Genomic DNA, 16,085 nt, shown 5'->3' on the forward strand with positions numbered 1-16,085 from the left:
AGGATTCTTTCTTCTCCTTCACTCTGATGTACCATGGCTGTGAGTTCTTTCAAAGACAGACACAAAGGGTCTGGGGCTACATTCAGGCCTGAGAAGCTATTTCTGTCCACACTTTGTGATGTCTACACCTTCAGAATGGGGAATGGGTTTCAGGGGTCTCTGACAGATATAGCTCATGCAATGATTTCTGGTCCGGTGCTGATCAGCCTTCAAAGGATGTTATTTGGTTACGCTCCATAAAACTTGAGCCAGCCCATTGTTCCTTGTCACAACCTGAAATATGTTGGGAAAAATTTACATGGCAACAAACGCCACTTCCCTTCTCTGACTAAATTGCTCCTCTCATTTCATCCCCTGCTCCCTCTCTCCCAGCCCCTATGGGGCCTTGGTAGGGTGGCCTTGTCTGCCCTACAGGGGTTGCATTTCAAGTCGCTCAAGTGTTCTATTCTTGGTACACGACACGCCATTGCAAAAGCAGTTTCAGGCTCATAGAATTTTAGAAATGGGCCTAGTTTCCCAGCCGGATGAGGTGAGTGGGTGATGGGTGAAGAATCAGCCTTGATTGAATGCCTGTTGAGTGCCAGCCACTGTTGGCATTTATCAGAGTTTATTTAATCTTCTCATCAACTACTATTGTTACCCTCAGTTGCCAAGTGCAGGGAGCATGCGGGAAGGTTAAGTGACTTGCCCAAGCCCACACAACCGGTAGGAGCCCCAATTCCAGGCCCTAGTTCCAAGGCTACATTCTCCCAGGCGGCCTCCAACTGGGTTGGTTAAGTGCTGAAAGGACAGTGGGACAGTAACTGAGGCCCGTATTGCCCAGAGCGTCCCCATCCCCCGTCCGGAGCTGGAAGAGGCCATAGACCGCCGCCTCCACATCTTTTCCTCTCCTTCGGGTTCGGTGACTCACGACCCTTCTTCCTCTTTCCCGGGATATGACCTCAAATTTCACCCCCTGCGAAATTTGAGTACACGTGAGTCAGTCAGTCGGCCTGGACCCATCAGAGCCCCGCAGCTGAGCTACCAGCCGACCTCATTCCTCTGAGCCCAGTCGACAGCTGACCTTACCCAGCCCTCTAAAGCAGTTTGCGGTCACAATTACCCCTCTCTTCACCCCGCCCCCATCGGCATCAAACACGACCCATCTTCTAGCCCTCCTCCCCTTTCCCCGCCCACTCCGGCCTGGCCTTATCCAGTAGCGTCTGGGTCCCTGGACTAAAGCCGACAAATGTAACCAATTGCTGAGGAGCTCTCCCCTAAGAATCCCGCCTCCACACTGAGGAACAGCTTCGCTGATCAATGGATTCCCTCCTAGACGCAATGAGCGCGCGGGGCAAGTGGAGAAGCGGCTGAACTGCCCAATGAACAAGCGGTTTCCGTGGTTAGGGGCGTGGCAGAAGCGGTCGTCAGGGGCGTGGCGGCAGTTACTTGGGCGGGGCCGGTAGCGGCGGGAGCTGCACTGGCCAGGGGTTCCGGCTGTATATCCATGAGCGCCGCTGGCAGCCGGGGAGCCGCAGAAACCAGACTGGGGGCGAGCTGAGCACCTGTAGTCAATCACACGCAGGTAAAGCCACGGCCGAGCGAGCTCGGCGGAGCGGGGATCGCACCCCGGACCCGTCGAACCGAATCTCCGAGCCCCGAGGTCCCCAGCGTAGCTCGGCCCATCACGCCGCAGCCTGAGGGGATCCTGGGGGGCCTGTCATCTGACGCCGTGGGGGTCCCAGGGGCTGGCTTGCCCAGTGGTGGGGACAGCCCAGATCGCGGCGGGGGATACGCCTTCCTGAGGCCCTTTGTCCCCTCCTGCCCGAGGAACCGAGGTTGGGGACAACCCCGACCGCGGCCTTTTCCCCCATTGGTGCTCACTCCTGGGTCTTCAGGGGCCTGGGAAGGGGTCTGCCGGTTCAGGCTTGGGGAAGAAGGTCCAGGATCCGCACCTGGAAGGAGAGGGCCGAGGGGCCTGATTACAGCCCGAGATACCCGAGAGGCCTCTGTGTTTCCGGGCTCCAGGGGCGCACCCAGGACCAGTGGGTTTAAGTTCTAGAAAGGCAGCTTTTGACCCACTTGGAAGCACATTTACCGAGTTCGGCCCCGCGATCGGCACTGTTCTAGGCGCTTCGTGATCTTTTCCCACAGCTAGAACTGTCCAGCAGCGCAGGAGGCTGCCTGCCAGGCCGGGCAGCTAGCGCCTCGACCTTGGCGATGTCCAAGCAGTGGCCTGATGACAGCCACCTGTGTGAGATGCTTAGGACTCCCAAGGGAGGACTGCATGACCCATCTGTAAGGGCCTTCTCTACCCACAAATGCACTCTAAGTGGCCTTTAATGCCTAGCTTGTGAAGAGTACTTCTGGGGGTCCATTAGGTTCCAAGTGGCTGTTGAATTCACCCATAATGAATTTTGAGGTTTCAGCTCTCAAGAGTGGGTGTTAGCAAAGAGACTGGATTATACAAAAAAGATAGAGGTTTATTTAGCCACTATGAAACTCCTTGTATTTGAACTACCATAGACCGCTCTCTTAATCTTCCCAATCCCTCTTTTTTGGTTGCTCGACCTCCAGTTTGTCAGTTTCACCTGCATTCCAGTAACCAAATCCAAAGTCATGTTCCAAGAACAGGCTCCACAGAGGGACCTGGAGAGACTGCAGGTTTGGCAGAGTCAACAAGATCTGTGCCCAGAGCTTTTCGAAGGCCGTTTCCTTACAGCCACATTAAGCAGAGTCCAAAAGAGAAATCCTTCACTACCCTCTGTCATTTGCCTGAATAGAGAGAACATAATAATCTTCTAAAGGTCAGGAGGCAAAGAATCTTAACACAACTTGCTGTGTGTTTTAGGATGAATTAATCTTTGAATATCTAGTCAGAAATCAGTCCATATACAGCTGGTAGTCAGCACGGACTGTGACATTTTAGAGCTGAAGGCACCTTAGATAGAGCTCATCTCTAAGTCTAATTAGGTAGACTCTCATTCAGTCTCCTCAATGCACAGGTGAGGAAACTGAGGCCTGGGGTGGTCACAGGGCTGGTTGGTCATCACAGGCCCATGACTAAGGGTTGGTCTCTTGACTTTAGATCTAGCCAGTGCATGACTTATTTCACTCCAAGCTTAGTTTGCCCGTTCTCAGTGTTTTAAGTTCTAGGGGAGTCCAGAGAGGTTAGGAGGACAGATTTTGGTGCCTGAGTGCCTGGATTTGAATCCCAGCCCTGCCTCTTACTAGCTGTGCAACCTTGGGCAAGCTACTTAACTTCTCTGTGCCTCTGTTTCCTCACCTCTAAAACAGAAATAATAATGATACTTATGTTAGAAGGTTGTTTTGAGAAGTGCATGGAGTTACTACATCTGAAGCATTTAGAACAATACCTGGCACAGGGTAAGCACAATAGATTTGCTAGATATGATATTCTGTTGCCTTTTTATGCATTTTTCTTCATATCCACCACCCGATACGCTATCAAGAGCTAATTTTTCCCCCAGTCCCCTTCCCCCCACCCCCCAATACATTTAACATATTCCAGATTTCATTTTAACACAGACAGCTGCAAGGGGTTTCCAAGTCACGTTGCATTTTATATCTTACTTATTTTTCTGATTCAGGTAATTCAGTTTCTATGTTAGTTCCCCCTTGCAGTTACATTCTTCTTAGGCTCTGAACCCTTTAAAATTATCTTTAAAAGCAGGCAGTGAGGGGTGGGAATCCCTCGAAATGGTAAAGTCCTGGATGATACCGGTGTCCATGGTGTCCTTCCAAATATGTATTCCCTCTCTTCAGCCCTCCTCCCAAGCGATGAGTGTGATGCAGCTTGATTCTAAATGGATGAACATTTTTAGATGAAGATTTTATGAGCCACTGTATTAAGTGCTTTTCGGAAGTTCAGGGATCATGTGTCAACTGCATTGAAAGAAGTTACTTAGTCGTTGGAGTAGGGAGAGCACCAGCAGCGCCTGCCTGGCCTGGCAGAAGCAAGAGTGTGTGACTGATCCGTGCTGGCAATCTAGCTGGTTCACTGGTTTATCTGCATTTTTCCTGTTCTTTTTTTCCAAAGCTTGAAATAAACCAGATGACAAGTACAATGGAATGGTCTTTTTCCTCTCATTTTAGTCAGGGTTGTTCACTTTTTTCCCTTTTTATTCTCACCTTCATTTCCTTTATCGCCTGCATGGGTCTGACAAATAGGCACTCTCACTGTGCCAGCCAATTCCCTTTTGATGAAAAGATGCCTGCCACTTTCATTTTTTGCAGGAATCCAGTCACCTTTGATTTTCTCTTCTGTTTTTACTTGTTTTCTAGATTGAACCAAAGATTATCACTTCATTAAATGGCACCTTCTTATGCTTTCTTTTTCTTGAGTTGATTCTGAATTTCGGTTTTTGTTTAAGCTGTTCTAGAAATCAGCCATTTTAGAATAATAGTTTTCATTTCTTTGCTTGTGTATTAATATGGGCCCCTTTCTCCCTTTCTCACTCTCTTTTCTCAACATTTTGGTGGAAGGGCTTCTCATTTGCTGTTACTCGTTGCTTTGAGCATTTACGCCTTTTCCTGGTAATCTCTGGCAGGACCCATAACCTCTGTAGTGGTTCTCACTGCCCTTGTTCAGAGCTCCTGCCCCGAGCAGGAAATAATTTCTTTGGTCTTATGGGAGACAGGGGTAGAGTCTGTCTTATTTTTTGCCTAAAATCTGGCTCTTTTAAAAACCCTGGGAGAGAGACATTTCCAATATAATTGAATTTTGTGTGACAGAATTTCTACCATGACCTACAGCTTACAGTATTCCCATTTTTATTGCATTGTGAGTTTTGAGTACTCCATGACCAGTTTCAGAGTATAGATAATGTGCGGCATGAGGTGCTTAAGCCTGTGTGTTTCATCTTGGGCTAAGCTATCCCCAGGAACAGAGCGTTGAGAAGTTCAGGGTGCCTCTTAAATGTGTCTGTTGTCGGGATTTTATAGCAGCTTTTCATGGTTCAGCCTTTTTGGCCAGTGCATGATTAGGACATTTTTAAGCCCTGTGCTGCTGTTTCTTTGTTGATACCATACAGGTGCTACATTATCTCCTTTCAGGATTTTCGTATCTGCAGATTTATTTTTTGTTGTCTTGTCCAGGGCATCATATTTTTGGATTGAATGTTTTCTGTTTGTAAAATGGTTGGTGTGGACAGATGATAAGCTCCACCATCACCCCTGAAGCTTGTGGACTGGGGCCAGTTGGGTGAGGGGCTTGTTACACACCGACCCATTGTCTGATCTTTCACAATAAATAGCAGACAGGTGAAGAGTTTTTAGAGAAGTGGAACATTGGTACCCTTGGATTTGTCTGGTTTCTGATTTTCTTTTGTTGTCTTTAAGTGGAGGTTCATTAAGTTCAACAAATTAGCATCTGGTGTGTGCCAGGAACACAGTTGACAAGATTAACAAATTAGTTTGGATTGTTGCTTAAAGACTATTTTGTTTTAAAATTGTTTTTAATAGAAATTTGAAAATTTTTTAATTCAAATTTTAGTTTTTAAAAATAGGCAATACATTCACATGATGAAAGAAAAATTTTTAAAGGCACAAAAGGTTAACTAGTAAATACATCTCTGTGTACCCCTGACCCCTGATCCTCAGAGGCAACCAGCATTAGCAATTTCTTCGTCCTCCAGAAGTGGTCTCTGAACTTCCAGGGGATTTTTTACATCTGTAAGCAAATTCGTTAAACATATTCTGTACACCACCCCTTTTTGCTGAAATGGTAGCGCACTGTATATACATGCTATTTGGAACCTTGCCTTTTTCACTTAATATTTCTTGGCAGTGTGAAAAGAGCTTCCACGTCATTTTTTATGAAGGCCGTCTATTTTAGATATCTGTTTTCTGTTTCTAAGGATGCTAAAAAACAGTCTTATTTAGGCAGCAGCTTTGCTGGAGATCTTAAAGATGTGGTGGATATTTGGAGGTGAATATTTTTCTTTTCTGTGAGAGGCTAGGGGAGATGCAGGGGAGCTTCTAAAGGTCAGCTGTGAAGGGAGAGCTGGGGCACTGGCGAGTGAGGAACGCATTGGTCCTTGGGCCCTTCACCTTGCCGTCTGTGCAGAATGTGCTAGCATTTCCAGGGAAGTTTGCTGTTTGCTCTCTGTTCTCCAGAGAAGCTTCCTGGCCTCCCCAAGTCACATTTCCAGCATCTTTTTTTTTTTTTTTTTGAGACAGAGTCTCACTTTTGTCGCCCAGGCTGGAGTGCAGTGGCGCGATCTTGGCTCACTGCAACCTCTGCTTCGCGGGTTCAAACGATTTTCCTGCCTCAGCCTCTCAAGTAGCTGGGATTACAGGCACACGCCACCACACCCAGCTAATTTTGTATTTTTAGTAGAGACAGGGTTTCACTAGGCTGGTCTCAAACTCCTGACCTCAGGTGATCCTCTTGCCTCAGCCTCCCAAAGTGCTGGGATTACAGACGTGAGCCACCGTGCCTGGCCTCATTTCCAGCATCTCTGTTGCATCTCATCCCGTCTCCTGCACCACAGCATCACTCCACTTGTCCTGCCTTTGGGCATCCAAGAGGAAGCCTGCCCTTTGTCACAGCACTTTCTGTTTGGGTGGCTTTAAGTGTCTCACCCCTTCTTTTCTCTCACCCCAGGAAAAACCAGCTCTCACACCTGCTCCTCTGTAAAGCGTCTTCCCCAAGCCCACACATAATTTTGTTGCTGTCCTTGAAAGTATTTCCCAAGATCTCCAAACCGCTTTAAACTTCCAAGGTCTGAGCCTTACCTGGCCTCACTAACAAAGGCTTCCACTGATGCTGACTCTAAGAAGAAAGTTTTCAAGTTTCTTCGTATTTGAACTTTCTATGGCTAGGCTTGTGTTTAAAATAACCACGCTGGTTTAAACATGGTCTTACAGTCTTCAGTGGCTCCCAGGTCTTGCCTCTCAGGTTTTTTTTCCTCTTTCCTTTGAATGTGCCTTAACCTTCATCTTGCTTTTATTTACCTCTGAGTCTGGTTTAGAGCTACCTGGAAATTGAATGGAATCTTTAGTCTATTAGTCTAATCTAGAGTCCTTACCTTCTGGCCTTTGCTCATTGCAGAGCACCCACATTATTAGTCAGTTGTACCACAGATACTGTGTTACGTAAGGTGAGGAGAGGGAGGTGGTGTTATCAGTTCCACTTTTTCCAGGCTAGAGTGCAGTGTCCCGATCTCAGCGCACTGCAACCTCTGCTTCCCGGGTTCAAGCGATTTTCCTGCCTCAGCCTCTCATTTTATCTTGGATAAAAGAGAAGCTTTGAAAGATTGCCTCCCTATGTGCACAGTCACTGTAGGCATATATTTGTGTACTGTTTACTTAGTTATGTCAATGAGGGCAATAAAAAACAAAAATCAGGAAGCCCAACATGGATTGCTACATTTTGATTCTTTCAAATAAGGAAATACAGCAGGGCTTGGTGGCTCACGCCTGTAGTCACAGCACTTTGGGAAGCCGAGGCGGGCAGATCACCTGAGGTCAGGAGTTTGAGACCTGCCTAATCAACATGGTGAAACCCCGTCTCTACTAAAAATTAAAAAATTAGCTGAGCAAGGTCCCAGCTTGGGCCTCAGTGACTAGCATGGTGGTGTGCACCTGTACTCACAGCTACTTGGGAGCCTGAAGCAGGAGAATCACTTGAACCCAGGAGGCAGAGGCTGCCGTGAGCCAAGATCGCACCACTGCACTCCAGCCTGGGCGACAGAGCAAGACTCTGTCTCAAAACAGCAACAACAACAACAACAACAACAAAGACAAATAAGGAAATACAAAAGCCCTGTCATCTAAAAAGATATTTTAGCCTGGGTGCGGTGGCTCACACCTGTAATCCCAGTACTTTGAGAGGCTGAGGCAGGCGGATCACTTGAGACCAGGAGTTCGAGACCAGCCTGGCCAACATGATGAAACCCCATATCCACTAAAAATACAAAATATTAGCTGGGCATGGTGGTGCACACTCACAATCCCAGCTACTCGGGAAGCTGAAGCAGGAGAATCGCTTGAACCTGGGTGGTGGAGGTTCCAGTGAGCCAAGATTGAGCCACTGTACTCCAGCCTGGGTGACAGAGCAAGACTCTGTCTCAAAAAAAAAAAAAAAAAAAGGAGATATTTTAGCACCAAAAATGTTGGAAGATCAGTATCTCAGATTACAGAGCACCTTCTAACCAGGACGTATTTAGCTGACTAAAAAGGTTGAGTTAATGGCCATTGAATTATGCTGTTTGGGAGGGCCTAAAGTCGAGGATTCTACTCAAGGAGAGGTTCCTCTTTTGCAGTTTCCTTAAACAATGCTGGTTACTCTTTTTCTGGGAAATCAGGCCATTGATTTAGTTTAGTTAACCTAACCGCAGCAACATTTGGCGGGGATTTGCGCCCAGTTTTTCAGGTGGTACAGACTACACAATGTTGATATGCAATTGTAGCACCTTACAGTGAGGTGAACTGATACTGGAAATTGTTCTTTGACTCCTGAAGTCTGGATTTGTCATGTCTGAAGTGCCACGTTTTAGTTCTTAAGGACTGAGGAGTGGGAGGGGACTGAGGTGAGACCCCAGCAACCCGCTGGAATTAAGTAAGGCTCTTCAGTGGTATTTACACATAAGTTCTTTGGAAGCATGTACTTAAACTTACTAAATCCATGATTTAGTATGCCTGGTAATGGCCCAGATGGCTTCTGAGATACAGCATGACCTCTCTTCTGTGTCCCCACCACACTTTTTGCTTTCCTCCTGTAGCACCATCATGTTCATTTTGTGCTATGGATTTCCCAATCCAGGGCTGAGGATATGTCCTTGAGGTTCCTTGGGTTCTCATTAGATTACAAACTCAGACTTTTTGGTTTCATGTTAATGATAATTGAAAATGTTTTACAAGCCTGTCCTGGAATGTTGGGATACCTAATTGTAATATCAAGGTGCACCCACATAGTCTCAGTGCCTCCCCCGTTTGTATGTGAATTTCTGATGAATCGAAGCCAGGTAAACCCCGCTATAGAGAAAAATACAGAGATGAACTTAGCGCAGAAAAGATATGAGAGCATCAAGTGAAGTCAAATGATACCACACAGCACTGTGTAAGTGAAGGCTGTAGCAGTGGTCCCAGCGAGAAAAGGAGTGTGAGAATGGACTTGTCACACTGTACCTGGCAGTGTAGACTCTCGGGATCCATAGAACCTGCCCAGGCGTAGGCAGGACCACACTGACATTGTCTGCAGGTATTTCAGATCTGAAAAATGGCATTAGTCTCATTACATTAATGTAGCTCATCTGAATTTACTGTTTGAGTAATTTTATGTTTTTATAAATGTGCCTGGATCTCTGTAATCGTAAAAGTGCCAAAGGAAGTTTATGCTCTATACTGAGTACTATTTGTACTGTTTGTGCATTTTAAGAAATAGTATAATAAATAATAGTTGGATAAAAGTAGTTTAATTTAAATTTAAGAATCGAACACAAAGTAATGTAACCAGGGGCATCTGGCAGGACTAGTTTTTCCCCTCGGAGGGAGCCATTTGGTACCTGAGTTTGAAAGACCCCAGTGCAGGAATCGAAGCTCTGGAAGGCAGACAGAGGTTTCCAGTCATGTTTGTGTCATTCATATGGCTCCTTTCCATGTGTTGACCATTTTAGAAATATTAACTGAGTTGAAGAGTTAGTTGACATAATTGGTTTTCTGCCTTGAGGTCCTGTCTGTTCAGACCCTGAAAGTGATAAAGTTATTTGGAGAACTTGAGAAACACTCCCAAAGAGAGTGACAAAAATTACTTATGGATTTGGGAAAGGCACTTTACAGGGGAGCAGGTGCAAGTCATCACACCCGTTTGTACGTGCAGCCAACACTTACCTTCTATATTAATGAAAGGAGGCCTTCCAAAACTAATTTCTCTGTTTCTTTTTGTTTGTTTATTTTTGGAGTGAGTGATAAAGTGTTCTTGTTGATATTTGCATGACCTAAACTCTTGCCAGAATTGCAGTAGCTGGCAGCAGCCTCAAGTTTATTTTCCACAGGCAACTCATCAGCCCAGGGACAGTAGAGGCTTGATCGCAGCTGAAAGTTGGGGTGAGCTTGGGCCTTAGTGACTAGCAGGACTGTTTATCATATTGCTAAATAATCACTCATTCATTTATTAGCTTTTTATTCTGGGAATTTTAAAGATATACAGAAGTAGAGAGAATCATATAGTGAACCTCCATGCCCCACAAAACCCATCCCCAGCTTTAACAATAATCAACTCATAACCACTCACATTTATTCTGTCTTCATAGCTACTTCTCCCAGCTCACATTAATTTGGAAATAGATCCCAAACATCATATAGTTGCATCTATAAATATTTCCATGATAATTCTTAAACATAAAGACTCCTTTATTAAACACCCATTATTATTCTTTGAAAATTTAACACTAATCCTTTAATATCATCAAATATCATCATTATTAAAATTTCCAATTGTTTAAAAATGGCATCATAAGTGTTTTTCTCCTTAAGCTTAATTTTTTTGAATTAGGATTCAAGTAAGGATTAGACATTATGATTGATTGCTCTACCATTTATGTCTCTTTTAAGCTACAGATCTCCTTTTCTTTTCTTTTTTCTTCTTTTCCCTGTAATTTGTGGGAGAAGCTGGGTAGTCTGTCCAATAGAGGTATTTTTTTATATTTGACAGATAATGCTTTCATGTGTTATAACATTCAAAAGGTACAACATAGTAAAGAGTGGAAAACTTCCTCCCAAGAAGCAATCAATGTTACTAGTATCTTGTATAATTTTTCAGAGATCTTTTGTGTGTGTCCCAGCAAATGTGTATGCATCTATATTCTTTTTCTTTCTTTTTTATATAACTGGTAGCATATTGTACATGTTGTTCTGCTCCTTGTTTTAGTCACTTAACATGGAATTATACATGTTAGCAAATTTCTTGTTTTTTCTTTTTTGAGACAGTCTCACTCTGTCACTCAGGCTGGATTGCAGTGGCAGGATCTGGGCTCACTGCAGCCTCTACCTCCTAGACTCAAGTCATCCTTCCACCTCAGCCTTCCCAGTAGTTAGGACTACATCACACCCAGCTAATTTTTGTGTTTGCTGTAGAGATGGGGTTTCACCATGTTGCCCAGGCTGGTCTCAAATTCCTGAGTTCAAGTGATCCACCCACCTCAGCCTCCCAGAGTACTGGGATTACAGGTGTGCACCACGGCACCCAGTCAAATTTTAGCAAATTTCTACATATATTGTTTGGCATCCTATTACTTTTGCTCATGTATCCAATTATGTCATTACTATTTCCTAAAAATTGAGGGACATACAATATTCCTAGGATTATGTGATTGTGCTAGAGTCCTCACAGCTGGGAAATGTTCTTTTTTTTCATTCAGAGAATGAGAAAAATTCAGAGTTCAGCAGGCATTTATTGAGCTCTTTCTCTGCTGGATGCTGTGCCAGACACTCTGCCCTGAGGAGTTTCCCTGCGGCCTGAACACCCTGTGCCCCACTGTGGGCCATAGAGGAGGCTTTCCACAGTGCTAACTGAGCTTCCAGCCCCTTCTAACTCCTTGTGTGGCCTGAACTGTATTCACACTGTAGACATTAGCTTCTCAGGTTCCAAATATCCTGGCTGCAGTTCCCTCCTCTATTCTGATCGTGTAAATAAAGTGCTTGCTCATTCTTGTCAATGATGTTGACAAATGTACCCTTCTAAATAGTGGGATGTTGGAAAATGCCAAGTAGATTATAGCCAAGGATATTTTTCCCAATTTAGAAAACATAGTTCCTTTCCCTCCATCTATCATTAATATCACCCATCAGTCTATTTATTGACTCTACATAGAAATTCTGGATGTTGCACTGAAATCGCAAGAGAAATCAGCACTTTGCCACAAAAGAGCTTGTAAGAGGAATGCAGATTTCTTTAAGTCTCTTATGGATGAGCAGAGAGGCCTTATGGAGCTTCTGTAAGGCTGAAGTATCAAGGCTGAAGTGATCAGAATCCATCTAGCTCTGCAAACAGCTTATAAGATGGATGGGTGCCTTGCTTCTCTGTATTCCTAGAGCCTCACCAGGGCCTGGCACAGGGAGGGCCCCTGGGCCTCAGTTTCCTTGCTTGCATTAATAGTAACTCACAGTGGTTGTGAGCACCAAATGAGGTAATGTCTGAGGATGCACTTTGTCAGTAAGTTAGGCATTCAGTCTTCACTGTCAACACAAATGCATTCTGTGACATGTTTGAGGAGTAAATGAGGTAATGTATTAAAATCACAAACACTTTATAAACGATAGAGCTACACAAATAGGACATTTTCTTATCATCTAGCTTTGTTCCTTCATTTAAAGTTGTCATGATTTGGCCAGGCTCAGTGGCTCATACCTGTATAATTCCAGCACAGTGGGAGGTTAAGGTGCGAGGATCACTTGAGGCCAGCAGTTGGAGACCAGCCTGGAAAACATAGTGAGACTCCATCTCTGCAACAACAACAACAACAAATTTTAATTAGCCAAGTATGGTGGCACATACCTGCAGTCCCAGCTACTCGGGAAGCTGAGGCAGGAAGATCACTTGAGCCCAGGAGTTCAGAGTTGCAGTGAGCTATGATCGCACCACTGCACTCCGGCCTGGGGAATAGAGCAAGACCTTGTGTCTATAAATTAAAATAAATAAATAAAAGGCGGGGTACAGTAGCTCATACCTGTAATCCCAGCACTTTGGGAGGCCGAGGCAAGTGGATCACTTGAGGCCAGGAGTTCAAGACCATCCTGGCCAACATGGTGAAAAATATAAAACTAAGCTGGGCATGGTAGTGCCCACCTGTGGTCCCAGCTACTCAGGAGGCTGAGGCATGGGAATAGAATTGCTTGAACCCAGGAGGTGGAGGTTGCAGTGAGCCAAGATCATGCCACTGCACTCCAGCCTGGGCAGCAGAGCAAGACCCTGTCTCAAAAAATAAATAAATAAATAAATAAATAATAAATGTACAGTGATTTAAAGATAACGGTATCAGAGCCAAAGAACAATACTAGATTCTAGGATGAGAGTCTTTACCCTAACTTACGGTTCACAGATTTAAGATTTTGTCTGGGCAGCCAGTAGAGAAGCTTATGGTCTGGAATGGGAGAAGGAACGTGTGTGTGATCCATATGTTACCTGTAGAAGACATTTAAATTAGCATTGGTCATGATTGCTCACAGGCAAGTCAAGACCAGACTAACCAGGCTTGAGGACCCAGACATTTGGCTCTGGACTGGGATCTTCCAGCCTTGGTGAATGAAGTCTCTCCTTTGTCTTCTCTGGTGAGCACACCACTCCCAAGTTCACATTTTTTTTTTTTTAAGAGACAGGGTCTTACTCTGTCACCCAGGCTGGAGTGCAATAGTGCGATCATAGCTCACTGTAGCCTCAATCTCCTGTGCTCAAGTGATCTCCCACTTGCCCGAAGTCACACAACTAGTAAGTAGTGTAGCTGCAGTTCAGGTCAAATCTGTCTGTCTCCAGATCCTGCAAGTAGCCTCTCTACCCCACCACCAATGTACATCTACAGAAAGCATCTCAATGAAGCAGAAATCTTTGTAGAAGTATTTTTCCATTTCCCTTAGATGTTGAAAAGGAACCTTATTGGCTGGGCAAAGTGGCTCACGCCTGTAATCCCAGCACTTTGGGAGGCTGAGGTGGGTGGATCACGAGGTCAGGAGTTTGAGACCAGCCTGGCCAACATAGTGAAACCCCGTCTCTACTAAAAATACAAAAAATTAGCCAGGTGTGGTGGCGGGCACCTGTAATACCAGCTACTCGGGAGGCTGAGGCTGGAGAATCGCTGGAACCCAGAAGCCAGAGATTGCAGTGAGCCGAGATGCGCCATTGCACTCCAGCCCGGGCAACGGTGCGAGACTCCATCTCAAAAAATAGGAACCTTATTTTATAATTTCACCAGCCTCTTAATCTAGGTTAAACTACAGTTAATTGTATTGAGTTTTATATTTTCTGGACCAAATAAGCTCATGTCAGTTGGAAAATACCATAGACAATTTTGTTGCATTGTACGTTTTGGAGAGAATAGCAGAAATCATGAGTCTTCTAATGGTATTTCAGTATTTAACTGAATGTCAACAATCAATGAGTAGATTTCCATCTACCTTCTATTTGCGGGCCTTTCCTTTCTTCTGCTGCCTCCAACATCCTGTTTTAGCTTTGAATATATTTCTTTATTTGTGAGACAGCAGTTTCTGGAGTAGATCTTTGAGCCCAGTGAGATGTTCTTGAGACAAATGGGGAAAGTGTGAAAGAAATATGCCTTGGGACGGTAACTCCTCTGAGCAGTGGCAAGTGAAAACTCTCATTTTTGGATGGATAATTATTTGCTTGAACTTTGAGATGTTCTTTAAATATCCAAAAGCTGCTGACAGCCCAGGCCACAGTGAGCTTTCTCTCCTGATGTACAGTGGCGTGGCAATTGCTCATAAAGGCCTGTACCTCTCCGCCTAATGTAATAATCTAGTAAGAAACTACTGTTCAGAGAACCACAATGATGATGCTTTAGGTTAATGCCACACACAGACTTAGTCAATTAGTAAATATTTACAGTGTCCACTATGCACTCAACACCCTAAATTTAAATTTGTGTAGAATTTAAACATGAGGATTGAATTACAAGTATATAGATCAGAACCCCCAACAGAGATGAAAGAGATATGAATCATCACTTTTATGTAGAGAAGAGGCTAGCAAATGTTCTAGTTATAAAGGGTGGTTACATAGTGTGAAGGTGAGAAATAGTATGATTTTTAGGGCCTGGAGGGGATGGGGCCCCGGTGAATATCCTTGTATGGTTCAGCAGGTTGTACAAAACTAGTTAGATGCCATCAAGGGCTTGCAGTGGGGCTCAAATGGTGAACTTCAGTGCTTGTCCAACATCGCCATGGGTCAGGTTACTTGTAGCCAAGTAAATGCTTCTCACACCTATGGCCTCACTTCAGCCCCTCACATGAACAACAGTGCACAGCCCTATGCGCACAGCCGAGGCAGCACCTGTGTGGCATCATTTTCCAGGCTGATGTCTGGAATTCGCCTTGTAAGTAAAGCACTGAAGCTTCATTCCATAATGACTCACTGCCACTGCTCCAAAACACATCCCTCTTGTCCGTCTGCCCATTTCCTGACCGCCCAGCATTCTTGGGCCTTGGCTAAACTGTGAGCCCAGCCTGACGTCTGCATCCACCCCTCCTTCTCACCTTCTCTTCTGTTCCATCTCTTCCGGAGGTTCCCAGCTTTGAGTCCACCTCCTTCTTCTTTCTGCCTCCTTTGTTTGAACTCCTCTAGTATTTATAGTTGGTACTTCAGAGTTTAGTACTTCATTATATACAGATTTGTTGTACTATTTTCCAATTGTTTTATGGATGCTGTGTATCATACTTCTTTCATAGCCCCCACAGAGGTTAGAGTGATGTCTTCGTCCCTATGGGGAGTGAGGTGGAATGTCAGGAGGGCGTAGTTTGCAAAACATCCCTCCCAGTGTTATTGATGCCTTTTCGCAGGTTCTATCCTCTTCATTTGCAAGCCACTGCTTTATCCACGAGGGTGCTCCCTACTTATGCCAGTGAATTAATTTTTGGTAAGTGGGGTAATTTTCTTTCCTAATCTCAGAGAAATATTTCTGCCATTTTTTATGAAACCATCTTCCTTGATGGCCAGTTCCTTGCCTCCCAGGAAACTGATGAGGAGGCAAGACAAATGTATTGGGAAAGCCCAGCGGAGGAAGAGCTCCTGAGGAATGAGTGGCGTAGCTATCTGCTTCATGTGGGGCGCTCCTGCTCTGTAGTGTAGGGTATTTTTTAGGTGGACTAGAGGTGGACTCGGAACAAATGCCTGCCTGATACAGGCAACGTTTGCACAAAAACCAAAGGAAGAAGGCTGCTGGTAGGCTAGGGGTGGCAGGTGGGATTGCCCTTGGGCTTTGAAGAAGGCTGAGAAAACTTACTTCCGGAGTGGGAGGCAGGAGGAGTGAGGCTTGGAACAACGGTGGAGTGTTTGTGGTGGACGGACGGGAGAGAGGAACATTTGAGGGCATGAACTTACTTCTGTCTCTTTACTTGAAAAAGCAATCCACTGA

At 45.0% G+C, this 16,085-nt stretch overlaps 1 protein-coding gene across 2 annotated transcripts in view; it reads left to right on the forward strand.

The window, feature by feature from the left end:
* Positions 1 to 1,333: 1,333 nt before the first annotated feature.
* Positions 1,334 to 16,085, forward strand: part of ABHD2 (abhydrolase domain containing 2, acylglycerol lipase) — a 114,487-nt gene continuing 99,735 nt past the window's right edge. The window contains exon 1 of one of the 2 annotated variants that reach the window (XM_024232396.3): positions 1,334 to 1,564. The gene's annotated coding sequence lies outside the window, so the exon portion shown is untranslated. The remainder of the gene's footprint in view (positions 1,565 to 16,085) is intronic. The other variant, XM_024232394.3, reaches the window with a different exon arrangement.

Source organism: Pongo abelii, chromosome 16 (assembly GCF_028885655.2).
Source record: "Pongo abelii isolate AG06213 chromosome 16, NHGRI_mPonAbe1-v2.0_pri, whole genome shotgun sequence".
NCBI classification, from domain to species: Eukaryota; Metazoa; Chordata; class Mammalia; order Primates; family Hominidae; genus Pongo; species Pongo abelii.